We start from the raw sequence: 13635 nt of genomic DNA, 5'->3' as shown, positions 1-13635 counted from the left end.
TTCGGGGTTCACTCCGAGTAACGTCGGATTGCGAGTAGACAACCGACGCATGAGCTCATGGCCTGCGCTAGGAACAGGCATGCATCATCTTGTTTGCGCATATGAACTTCTTGTGAATTATTTATTGTCATTTTCTATTTGTTATACTATTTACTTTTTGTATGTATGTTTGTGCTCTGTGTTTCTGTGTTTGTTCTTTTTATGTTTCACAAGTAATGCACAGAACCCGTTCCGCAAAAAACTGGTTCGAAAATTGATAGAATTAGCGGTTAATCAGTGAATCATTTAACCAGTCAAATTTTTAAAAAGATTTTTTATTTTTAAATTACTAAAAAAATTAAAAAAATAAAAACAAAACCCCTTCTCTCTATCACACAATCCTGGGATTCACAGACCCAAAACCCCCTTCTCTTTGCCGCCGTCTCTCTCTACGGCCAGCGCCCAACCTTGCGCCCCGTCGTCGCCAACAGTGACAGATAGAGGGTCAGCTCAAGCTTTTGCCGGTCAATCATCTTCTCCTCTACGTCATCGCCTCTGGATTTGCTGATCGAAGCTCGTGGCCATCTTCTCTGCGTCATCATCATCTCCTCTTCAAGCGCGGTCAGTTTGATTCTTCCCTTGTTGGTCAGTTTGCTTCTACGTCTCGTCTCGTCTCGCCGTCAGCTTGGTTCCTCCCTCCTCGGCAGTCGAGTTTCATTCCTCCGTCACTGTTGGTAAACTCCGTTTGTTCAATTTTTCAATGTTTCTTCTAATTTTTACTTCTTTATTGAAAATTCTGTATTTTTATTTTTTAGATCCTTCCCAAGTTTAGTAACATCTTGATTATCTTTTTTCAATAATCCTATTTCTTGCTTCGATGCTGAAATTTTTGCTCTTTTATTTTCCAAATCTTTCATCAACTTAGCAATATCTTGTTATCATTTTTCAATGTGTCTTCTAGTTCTTGCTTCCTTATTGAAATTTCAGTGTTATTAGCCATAGTTCTAAAAATCGAACCAAATTGGTTGGTTTAATTGAATTAACAAGACCAATCACTAAATTAATTCGAGTAGTTTTATAAATCGCCTGATAAAAAATCAATCGAATCAATAGTTAATCGATAAACCGTTAAAATCGGCCAATTTTTTAAAATATTTTCGGTTCGATAAAAATCTCTCCAAACAATGTCATTTTGACTTTAAAAAAAAATATGGAAACTCTAATTCTCTAAATCCCCAACGGCTGTAAGCCGGTAACCCAATCTCACTCCCACACTCCTCTCCTCTCTCCTCTCTCCTCTAAAACTAAAGTGAAAATTTGAAATTGAAAGAAGAACCCTAGTCACCCAATCGCGCAGCCCGCAGCCCCCGCAGCCCCGCGTCGTTGTCATCGCCGAACTCTTCTCCGCTGGGAAGCTCCGTCGTAGGAAGCTCCGTCGCTCGTAGAAAGCTCCCTCGCCGTCGTGTGGATGCTCTGTGACCGTCGTCGTCTCCTCTGTTCGAGCTCTTCTCTCTCTCTGTTCGCAACCTTGCTTGTGTTTGGATTTTCAAGAATAGGAAGCATGTTGAGATTCACTGTATCAACTGGTACCTGAGGTAAGAAATTTAACAGCAATAGCAAAATAGAAAACAGAATTGAAGAGTGGATCAAAGTGAGGAAAGGTTTAAAATCTAATAAGTGCATCTGTTGAAGAATGTTTAAGACCTTAGTCAGTGGTTGATAACATAAAATGGTAGCATTATCTTTGATGTTCTAGTAGATTGTCACCTATGTTGTATATATAACTACAAATATATTCAAGTCATACCATTATTTTAAATGTTAATCAGAGCTTCTCTTGCTGAATATATTTACTTGAAAGTTTTCCTTGTGCCCACCACTTTTTGAAACACAAAACAGAGTTTTCATGTTGAAGCTACATCCTATATTTAATTTGTACTTTATGGCTGGAAATTTTATGCTAGTGGTGGCAAAAAAAGTAAGTGCCTGCATACCTAGGACCTTTGCTTTTGTTCAAAAGTAAAAGATTTGATTAATTGTCATGACTCCATGATTTAGGAATCCTATATTATACATCTTTCATGCATTGCTTAGTGTTTTCCAACATGAATTGATGGTGCCTGCTGCACCTTATGCATTAGATTATGCAGTACTGATAGAAATAACCATTGGGGATAATCATATGGACAAAAAGTAGACTCACCAAGTTGAGGTAAACGAATAAAATAAACTGCATTGATCAATGAGAGTAACACTTACCGTAACAGAAAGTTATTAAGCAATAAACATGGACTGACTTGATTCAATTCAACTCAATGCGCCAAATTGTTTATGCTGGAATCAATTGTGAGTTATTTATGCTATGATTCTGATTTTGCATTGTTTATAGTGATTTTTCTGATTTGAGTTGTTGATGGTGCTGTGGTGCAGAGTTTCACTCCATTGTTTATGTTGGAATTTTTCTTTGTTTATGCTGATTTTTCTGATTGAGTTGTTTCTTATTCCGATTTGTCATTTATGTGCATTTTGATTTTTATTAGTTATAAATTTTTATGTTTGAATATGTTTGTGAATTTTTAATGATAAATTATGGATAATTTATTAGGTAAAATTGTAAAATTTTATCGACTTAAAAATCATTAAATTTAAATATTTAAAATTATATATTAAAAGATAAGAGACTTGTAACACCGCCAAAAACTTAATATATAAGTTTATTATATATCTAACTCTTTTTTCCTAGAACAATATGTCTTTCATTTCCACTCACCACTGACTCAACGGTCCATTTAACAAGTAAAATGTACAACTATTGAAATACTATTATTGCAAGCATGATTTGTTTCTGAGGGACAAGAGCAGCCTTATGCATGCAGACTCATAATTATAGGGATTAGCGAAGGTGAGGGTGTATGCATTTACTGTGAAGCAACTTAAAAACACGGAATAAAAATCACCTCAAGTTCACTAGCCAAATTAGCATGCTTGCTCCTAAGAGCCTCCATTATGTCTTTTGCAGCATCAAAAGCACTGGCAGCAGATGCCACAAAACCTAAAGCACCAGCACGCCTTAACGTATTCTGCCCAGCTTCATTGAGGTTTGCGACTTTGCGGTACCTTGCTGCAGAGGTTGATCATTACCATTATGCATGCTGCTTTCTGCACTTGTAGACCTTTCAGCTTCTTGCCCATGTGAGTTTCCACCATCATGGGATCCAATTCCACTTCCACCCGCAGATTGAGAGCTTTGGTGAACTTGAACATCAGATGACAAGGCGGTACCACCCGGACCTTGTACTCTTGTGCTACCATCGGCCAACCCACCAAGAGAGCCTCCACTAGAACCAGATACACTTTGTTGTGCTCTTTGCTGAACCATTGCTAGTGGAAGATAGGGAAGAATGCAGATTTGACGGCGACAGGGACAGTGACTGGGGTGGAAGGGTCGAATAGAGCTGGCGCCGGTGGGAAGACACTCGCGACGGCAACTGGCGGTGGCTGCGATTTTGACGGCTGAAAGGAAAGGTAGCTGAGCGAACGGAAAGCTGGCTGAAAGGAACTTGCGATGGTGAGTGACTTCCACGGACCTTGCGACGGCGGCGGTGGTTGGGCGGAGGTTGTGCCGGAAGCTCGAGGTGGAGAGTGGAGACTGGCCGGAGACGCGGGAACTGAGAGCGAGAGGTGACTGGTGAGCGTGGAGGGCTGAGGCTCGAGAGTGTGCTGTGGGTGTCTAGGTGAAGGCCAAAAACTAGGGTTCCCTTTTAGCTGCCAAGTCAAAACGCAGTGTTTTTCACAGTTTTGGCAAAATTTCAAAAACCGGCCGGGTCACGGTTCGGTTCGACCGACCGGTTTCCGGTCGGTTCGGCCGTCCAAATTCGATTTTTGAATTTGATGGTTTTTCATTTTGGACCGCTGAACTGGTCGGTCGAACCGAACCGTGACCTGGCCGGTTTTTGAAATTTTACCAAAACTGTGAAAAACGCTGCGTTTTGACTTGGCAGCTGAAAGGGAACCCTAGTGCTTTCACCCAGACACCCACAGCACACTCTCGAGCCTCAGCCCTCCACGCTCACCAGTCACCTCTCGCTCTCAGTTCCCGCGTCTCCACTCTCCACCTCGAGCTTCCGACGCAACCTCCGCCCAGCCACCGCCGCCGTCGCAAGTTCCTTTCAGCCAGCTTTCCGTTCGCTTAGCTACCTTTCTTTTCAGCCGTCAAAATCGCAGCCACTGCCAGTGCCAGTTGTCGTCGCGAGTGTCTTCCCACCGGCGCCAGCTCTATTCGACCCTTCCACCCCAGCCGCTGTCCCTGTCGCCATCAGATCTGCATTCTTCCACTAACCCTAGGTATAAATCTAATTTGTTGAAGTATGATTAATTGCTGGTTCTAACTTATAAACATTGCTGTTATTACTTGAAGTATGATTAATTGTTGGTTCTACATTCATCATTTTATTCAGCAACACCATTCGCATACAGACCGGGTCAACACCCATTTGAAGCATTATTAAATGATTAATTGTTGAAGCTGATTGCTTTAAGCATTGTTGTCAAACTCTCAAGTTAACTCGTAAACTCGTAGGTAGTGGAATCGAGTTAACTCGGACAGAAACTCGTTTTTGGGTAGACTCGCATAAACTCGGTCAAACTCGCGAGTTTACGGGTGAGTCAGCGAGTTTGCTTTGTTTGGCCTTTTTCGCAAAAACGGAGCCGTTTTGGGCCCAAAAAAAGAGGAAAAAAGGAGCAACGTATGAACGTAACTTTAAACAGCTAAATCCCTCACTTTTCTCGCCACACTTACTCAGTCACTCTCTTCTCCAAGCCCTCTTCGCGTTTCATCTGTCCCTCGCCGCCGTTCGCCATTTGTCGTTCCCCAAATAGCTCGTCATTGTCTCTCTCTCCACTATTTCCTCATTCTCACTCTCTCATTCTGCTCTCTATTGACTCTATTATGCATGAAAGCTCGTGAACTCGTGGAGCCTCTGCCGTCGCCACGCTACCGTCATTCATCACATCCTCTTTCGGTCGTTGCGTTCATGTCCTCTGCCGGTTAGTCGTGTACTCTGTTGTCATTCGTTCTTGTCTGCTTGCATAGCACAGCAATGGCTGGTTTCTCAACTGAGCCTACTCCATTCAGCCATTCAGATTCAGGTATGTTTAAAAAGATAGTTACGGAAGGATTTGAATGTGTGTTCTAGAATACTTGTTATAATTGTAGTATTATGTTATTTATTATGTTTTTTTTATGTTGAAATTGTTGAGTTTTAATGCCTATATTTGAGTAAACATATATCTTATACACGATATATATATTTTTTACAAAAAATTATAACAGGTAAACTCATACGAGTCTACGAGTCGAGTCTAGGTCAGCTCTACGAGTTTACCTAGACTCGCGAGTTTGACAACCTTGGCTTTAAGCATAATTAATTGTTGAAGCTATTGCTTGAAGGCTGAAGCATGATTAATTGTTGAAAAACTGTTTGCTTGAAGCATGATTAATTGTTTGGATGTTGTTTGTTAAGATATTGGGTAGTGGGTTGCTGTGATATTGTAATTGGATTGTATTGTTATTATTCTGCTAAGTCTGTTCTGAATTTGATTAGTGATTTTTTGAATGTGAAATCAATCAAAGAAATTGATTTTGTGTTGTCGAAATTATTGCTAAAAATGGATTTGTTACTCAGCTGCTGTTGTTTTTTTAATCTATGAGTATGCTGTTTTTGAATTTTTGTTGATAGATTTATTGATTTCAGAGTTTAAGCTTTTAGGGTGATTATTTGTTGCTGTATTTTAATTTTAAATCAAATTGATGCTTTCAAAAAATTAACAAACAGCAGATGTCCCATGTTATTGATTTAGAGCAAGGAAATCATGAAGATGATGCTGTTGTTGGAGGTCTTGGGAGTGATGATGATGATGGTATTGTATTTCTCTGATGCAGAAGACGGTGGTCCAAGCCACTCTCTTTTCTAATGTTCTTTACTTCATTCTTTAACTGCAAAATTTGGTTTTCGATGCTTTTTAATGCTGAATTTGATTGATTCTATGGAAATTTAGACACCTTTTTGTTTATGATTCATGGAATTGAGAATTGGATTGTTTGGTACTGCTTTATATGTATATTTATTGCATGTCTTGGTGCTGAGTCTCACAAATATTCTGAATTACTTACAGCTATGGTTTCTTTATTGAATGAGATTTTATTTTTCCAAAAGAAATCATAGAGGATTAGGGTTGTGGATTTTTTAATTGAGTGATGAGTATAAAGCTGAAGATGATGATGACAAAAGTGATTGGAAACATATATTTTAAGAGTGTTTTAAAAAGACTTTTGAGTTTGTAAATTGATAAGATCATATAGTTTTGGTGTGTTTATTTATTTTTTATTTATTATTTTATTATAAACGGTTTTTCGGTTCAACCACGGTTGAATCTGTAAACTAGTAGCTAGAACGGTTTAATAATCAGTTCGGTTTCAGAACCTTGATCGTTTTTGCTAACGGTTTTCGGTTCGAACTGGTTTTCAGAACATTGGTTTTGTGCATTAGATATTAATTGTTTCTATCACTCAACAATATAGGTTGTCATCACGTTAGATTTTATCCAGTTTTCAGCGTAAAATTCGTTGGTTCTGATTTCTTTTTAAAATGATTTTCATTTTAATTTATGGAAAAACTGATGGTGATTGTCATTTATAGAGCGTATTGATTTGTCTCATTGTTTTGTTTAGCTTGCTTGCACTTCTTAGAAGAAAACTTTTCATTGTAATTCTTCCATTAGAAGGGATAAAGATCCTTAGTTCATACTTTTAATAATAATAATAATAATAAGTAGCTAAATCACCACAAATAATTTTAATTTTTGAGTGTTTCTAATGCTATTAGCATAAGCATAATATTTGTTCAAAATTTTGAATGATAAAAAAAAACCTTCAATGCATCAACAATTGTAATCTGTAAATTATTTACGTGGTATGGTTGTTGTTAGTTAGTTTTCCTTATCTATTGTCTTATTATTTTTATTGATTTCTTTAGATTTGTTTACCGCCGAATGTTCAATTGAAAATTTAGACATTGTATTTGTTCTTTTTCTTTTCCTTTGATTTTAAAGAATGCTGTCTTTTCAAATATAAATAAATAGAATTTAGCATTTTCACTCCGGAAGAACAAAGTTTCTATGGTTGAAGAAATAGTTGCACGATTGGTGAAATTTCTGTCCTCTAGTTTCAGATCATTATCTCGTTTGGAGAAGTCACGCTTGGTCTTGGAAGATACTTTGGCCATCGTATATGTCCCTTACCATTTTCCTATCTTATTTTTTTATTTTCGTATCGTTCCGACAATTTTAGTGAGATGCTTGTTTTTTTAGGTTAAACTGCCCCGAAAACAGGCTGAAGCCATAAGTGCATCAACATATGATGTTCTAAATGACAATATAGAGTAGGTAGCCATTTTGGTGTTTTACATCTTTTTATACTTGTTTTGGTCAATAAATTTTTGGGGATACTCCCATAAACATGTTACAAACATCTTTTTTAAAGTTGTTGACATGTTACATTTTAATTGGTTGTATTTAAAAAATCGGTTAATAAATTATTCTGTAAACTCGGTTTAAAAACTCAGTTTGACCCTGTTTGGTTCACATAAACCGAACCGGTTCATTTTTTTTAATTGCTGATACGACGTCGTTCAGCAATCCTAAACTCTACCTTCTCCTCCCTTAACGTCACTCTTCACTGAAGCTCTCGAGCTCTCTCATCTCTCTCGCTGTGGCTCATTGCCCTCGCACGCAAGCTCTCTCCTTCTCTCGTCTCCGGTCTCCCTCACTGTCTCCGGACTGGCACTCAAGCTCGTCGTCGCTCTCTCGGCTCCGGTCTCTCTCACAGTCTCTGGTCTCCCACTCAGTCTCGCTCGCTCGCCTTCCCTGCCGTCGTCGTCGCCGACAGCAGAAGCAGCAGATCCTGGGACTGGTCGTCATCGTCTCTCCCTGTCTCGTCACCCTCTTGCAGTCAGTCCCGCACCTTCGTTGCGCTTGTTGCCGGCAGCAGAAGCAGCAGGTCCCAGGGCTTCCTCCTCGCTGTCAGCAACTCTCGCTGTCAGCTTCCTTCGCGCAACCAGAAGCTGGTCCCGATTTGGTGAGTCCCAACAAATTCCCCTGTTCTTTCTTTTTCTGTTTGTTGCTGTGTTTGATTTTGCTGCTGAAAATATCACTGAACTACTCTTTTTGTTGCTGAAAATAATCACCGACATGAATTTGTTACTGATTATCACTGAACCATCCATAATTTGTTGTTGAAAATATCATTGAGCTAGATTTTTTGTTGCTGAGAATCATCACTGAGATGAATTGGTTCCTAATTATCGTTACTGAACTTTGATTTTGTTGCTGTCTTACTCAAATAATTAGCTAAATCTTTTTTTTTTTTTGTTGAAAATCATCACTGAGTTGAATTTGTTAGTGATTGAACCTTGAATTTGTTAGTGATTGAACCTTGACTACAATTCCTCTTGGTATGTTGCATTTCCTCTACATAACTTGGTTTTAATTTATCAATTTCTGCTTTAAGGTTTGATGGTCTTGGTGTGTTATTTCTAGAGATCTTTCAGCTGGGGCTTGTTTGGGAGTTACGGATAAAGATTCTTATTCATCTGCTTCTCAGATAACAACAACATATAAATATCATCTGTGCATTCTGCTGGTAATTTTAATCATCCAATGGATTTTTAAGTAATGTGTAAATTTAGAGGTTTCATAATCGGGTTTTTTTATAGATGATGGATATAGAAGTAAAAGTAGAATTGGCTAATGTAGTTTGTGTAAGCAATTAGAAACATACCAAAAAACATTCTTGCTCTGAAAAAGCAGCATTATTTATTAGGAAGCAACTTCACAATGCTGAAACCCAAAGGCTGAACCATAGTTTGAGAAATTCTCCATCTAAAACACCTGGTTTCTTGGATGATTATGCTTTTCTGAACTCTGGATTATTACTAAATCTCTGTATTATGCCTTTCTTTGCATGTATAATTCATATTTAACGTTGAAAAACACATTCTGTGAGTAGTGTGTTATTTCATGTGTCATTTTTACCATGATAGTCGTATTTAATTGTTTATGTTTTGTTTGTCAAGAACCTCAGGTTTCAAGCTCTGTGTTAAGTTAATAAATATTTTAGGCAACTACTCCCATGAAGATGCCAAAAATATCTTTTCATGATGATCCTTGTTTAAAAAGTGTAACTTACTTGTTTAGCAACACTTTAAATAAAAGTAATACTTTTACTTCAAATAAAAATCAAGTCCTACAATCTATAATCTAATGGTCAAAATGATGTATCTTCACATGATGACAATCATTAAATCTTCATTGGAGTAGACACCAATATTTTAATCCTCTTATGTTGCATTTGGTTTTTTATTTAAAGGATCGAGCTAATGAGATATACAGGTGGGTTGAAGATCAGAAGTCTAGTAGATGAAGAAATCAGGATGCATTATTGGTATGAATAATCAAGCTGTCAAAGCTGCCCAAGAAGCTGTTCAGAACCTTTGAAGAACCTTTTGCAGCCCTTGAAATGTAGAGCAGAAGAGAGCATAAGGGCCATATTTACAATTATATCTTAGATGCCATGGGAGCATTCTGTTTTGGCCTAATTTTTTAACCACTCTACTTGATATTAACTCAACCGTTCATTTTGGTTCACCCTCCCTATTTGATTAATTCTTGGGGAAGGAGGAGCCATTGATATAAAAAGTTGCTCGACCTTCTAAGAGTTCAAAAGGGCATAAGAATCCAAGCAAAGCAGAGTGCCACTACAAGTTGAAGCCTCTCAGTTTAACCGTTTGTCAACTAAAGCCTCAAGGACATAAATGATCCAATAATTTCAAATTATCAGCAACTCAAATTTGAATGTTCTTCCCTTTGCTTTTCATCTGTAAAAAGTTAAAGTTTAAGCATACACAGCTTGGGGCAAGAGAAAAACTGTGTCTATGTTTCTTAATAAGTGAATATAGTACTTTCTTGATTTAGTTCATTATCAACATACTTAAATGAATTGTAGCCTTCGTTCAACCGTGGCTAACTGAACAGTTTTAATATATTAAGACCATCACAGCTAAGTTATATTGTTCGTAGATGATTATAATATTTAAAAAGAAAGATAGAATAGTAAATAAAAAATCCATTATTTATATAGATAAACAAAAAAAAATGTATAATGTCAATTTAATTTTAAACTTTTACATAATAACAAATAAGATTAACACGTTCTAGTAAATACAACAAAAGAACAACAAAAGATTGAACAAATACACGTGTGTGTCATATCATCAAATAAGTAGTCAAGCCAGGATCAATTAGGCTCTTTGAATAAATAGAACTACCATAGTGATCTGAATGGAACTTCATCTGAAGTGTTTCTAATCTCTAAAGTTAGAGGTACAAAGACAAAGGCATACTCAAGTCACAAATACGAACAAAGGCAGAGATAATGCCAACTCATAAAAATCTAAATCTTGTGCACAATGTCATTAAAACAATTCAGCAGCATGTTTGTTTTGTTGGTGCTCATCAAATTAGGAATTAATGGTGTCCATCTGCGTCAAATCCATTTTAGGCTTTTGGTCCTAAATTTTCAAACAAAAAGATATTAGCTTCTATCTGATCTTAATCTTGTATGTAGGTCAACTTCATACTTACAATTCAAAATATAAAATTCCAAACCTTGCTTATTGACAATGGCATCTTTTAACATCCAACATATTTAATAAAACAAGATCTGACAAACAATTATGACAACATTTATATATATATATATATATTAAATTTGCGTGAGTTAAGACAGACTATATACAAACGAACTAAACACAATTCTAAAACAAAAGAGATAAGTTTAGACAAACCAACCTGAAACTCAGCCATCTTGTCCTTCACTTTTTTTTCAAAGAACTGCAAAAAAGTTTAATACAACAGATGGAGATAACATTAGTCAAACATTAAGCAAATAATAATTATTGTATAATACTATTACTTTAGAAGTCCAATAGTGTGATCTAATATTATAGGTAGATTTCACTTTCTGCTATCTTATCCTTTCAAAAATTAAAACAATATTGAATCCTTTCAATAAACCTTGCAAGAAATGTAGTATTAATTAAATTATTGTCTCTTTAATCTAGTATACAAAAGTTGAAAAATTTTGATAATAAAAATATTCGTAGTACTTCTTTTTTCTTTTTCTTTAAATTAAAAAAAAATTTGTTCCCTTCCATAAACCAATCATAAACCAAAACAAAGCTAACCCAAAACAGAATCACAGAGAAGGCCACTTCATTACTGTTTAGTAGTATATACACCTAAATGAACAATTTTCTAGCCTAATAAAAACAAATTTCCAGTCCTCAAATCTACCTGACTACAAAACATAGTATTTTTGAAATTCTACAAACTGTAGTACAAGCAGGGATGGTCTAGCAGATTCAATTTATAGAATATACAAACAATACAAAAGTAATTCAGTTCGCAGATTTCTACAGCTAGATAAACACAAGCAGGGATGATTTCAATACCACAAATTACAGTATAATCAACATCTCAAAGTTATGAAAGTCAAAAAATTATAAAAAAATCTCAGGACTTCAATTCATAGATTAAAATTTAACTTGTAAATGAATAGCCAGATGTAATTTGTAAATAAAACTTCTCATTGAGTATCCAATATTAATGACTATAACTTCACATCAAAATGTCCTTATTTTCAAGCATAATTGTCGTGAATAATAGTATTGCCTATAATTATTTTTTAACAGAAAATAATCTTTTATTTTCACATCAAACTTGTACAATTCTTGGCCATCTCTTTGGTCATCAAAAAATAATGGTATGATTTGACAAGAATTCTTTTTAAAGAAAATAATCTTTCGCTTATATTTGTAACTTAATGAGAAAAGGAGACAACAAAAATTAATCATTGAGAAGAGATACCAGACACAGAGCTGCAATTTTTGGTAGGGAGGAGTAACATAGTAAGCATAAAATGATTAATTTTTTATGCGTCACCTGTTTCTGTTTATCCAAAACTTGCATGTCTCATATTTTCTTCTCACCGATTAATTTTGTCTCCTCTTCTTGTTTTACTTGGATGAGAAATGGGAACATATAAATATAAACAAAAGATTATCTTTTTAAAGAGTACTTGCTAAATTATACTGTTATTATCTAATGACAAATAAGATAGACAGCCAAAAATTGAATAAGTTTGATGTGAAAATAAAAGATTATTTTCTCTAAAAAAAATTTTGCCAAACCATACTATTATTCTCTAATGACAACTAAGATATGCATGGAAATAAGTACGCTTTGATGTGAAATTATAGTAATTAATATTAGATTATTAATGAGAAGTTTTATGTATGGACTACATTTGGCTATTTCCTATCTAGCAAAAATAAGACCAAGAGTCGAAATAGAAATTATAGTTACTACACAATAGCTTAATTGAGCTCTATAAATTGAGCTTTTGTGAAATTATAGTAATTAATATTAGATTATTAATGCTTCATATTTTTACTGTGAGAAGAGAAGTTGAGAGACTAATGAAAAATGATAGAATTAAATTTTGTTGTGTTAAGTTTTTTTGTGTTGTTGACTTGTTGTTGAATGCTTCACAATTTTATTGTGAGAGAAGAAGTTGAGAGGTTGAAGAAGAGTGTTAGAGTTAGGGTTATTTGAAAAAAATTATATAAAAATAATTATTAATTTGTAGTGATTAAAAATGGTACGTAATTATACGACACTTGAAGAACATATCATCAATTATTTAAATCATCCAATTTATTTAAGTTCATAAATTTTATTATTTTATGTATTTAAATTAATTTTTTTAATTTTTGTTGTTAGTATTATATGAAAATATAATATTATTATTTTAGTATTATTTTTTTTAATAATATTTACGAATAGTTGTCTAATATAATTATATATTGTTTTATATAAATGTAAATATTATTTAAATTTTTTTTCGAATATAAATGTTATATATTCGTTTATTTTTTAATATAAATATTATTATTGATATTTATGTATTTTCAAAAATAAATATTATTTTTACTAATTATATTTATGTATAATATTTAAATAAGTAAATGTTTTTTAAAACTCTTCCAAGACGCTTCATCTTTCTTATTTATTTCGATTTATTATTTTAAGTTGCTAAATTTTTATTGGGTAGGCGCTTCACCGTGTGCTCTTAATAAATGAATAGAAATAACAATATTTTATATTCATGTAAATTATAATTATAAATATTAATTTTTAATATTTTTATTTATTTAAACTAATATTTAGTGAATAAATGTTTTTGTTCAACCAGCCAAACAGGAATTTGATGGTTCATAAACTGGATTTGTCGCTGACGTGAAATCCGCTAGTCGAAAACTACTTACGCTCGACAGGATTCTACCACGTTTCTAGAATTGGGTTTATAAGAGGATTTTACCTCTTATTAGCTGCTTTGGTGGAAAGGTGGAGGCCAGAAAAACTCATTCGTTTATATTGTCGGTGGGTGAGATTACTGTGACACTAGAAGATGTCACTTATATGTTTGGCTTACCCATTGATGGAGAGCCTGTGAGCGGATGGACAGATAGTAATAGCGAC

The 13635-nt window shown here is 34.9% G+C and overlaps 2 long non-coding RNA genes across 2 annotated transcripts; one reads left to right on the top strand and one right to left on the bottom strand.

The window, feature by feature from the left end:
• Positions 1-1092: 1092 nt before the first annotated feature.
• LOC112747959 (uncharacterized) lies at positions 1093-3749 on the bottom strand. Its single transcript, XR_011873173.1, has 2 exons — positions 2937-3749; positions 1093-1569 (listed from the first exon to the last, which is right to left on the bottom strand). It is a non-coding gene; the product is annotated as an uncharacterized lncRNA (long non-coding RNA).
• A 263-nt stretch (positions 3750-4012) lies between these two features.
• Positions 4013-6146, top strand: LOC140179604 (uncharacterized). The gene is made up of 3 exons (XR_011873174.1): positions 4013-4323; positions 4939-5127; positions 5817-6146. It is a non-coding gene; the product is annotated as an uncharacterized lncRNA (long non-coding RNA).
• Positions 6147-13635: the final 7489 nt, after the last annotated feature.

The sequence above is a fragment of the Arachis hypogaea genome, chromosome 15, assembly GCF_003086295.3.
Source record: "Arachis hypogaea cultivar Tifrunner chromosome 15, arahy.Tifrunner.gnm2.J5K5, whole genome shotgun sequence".
Lineage (NCBI taxonomy): Eukaryota > Viridiplantae > Streptophyta > Magnoliopsida > Fabales > Fabaceae > Arachis > Arachis hypogaea.
This window is presented reverse-complemented; position numbering and strand designations above follow the sequence as displayed.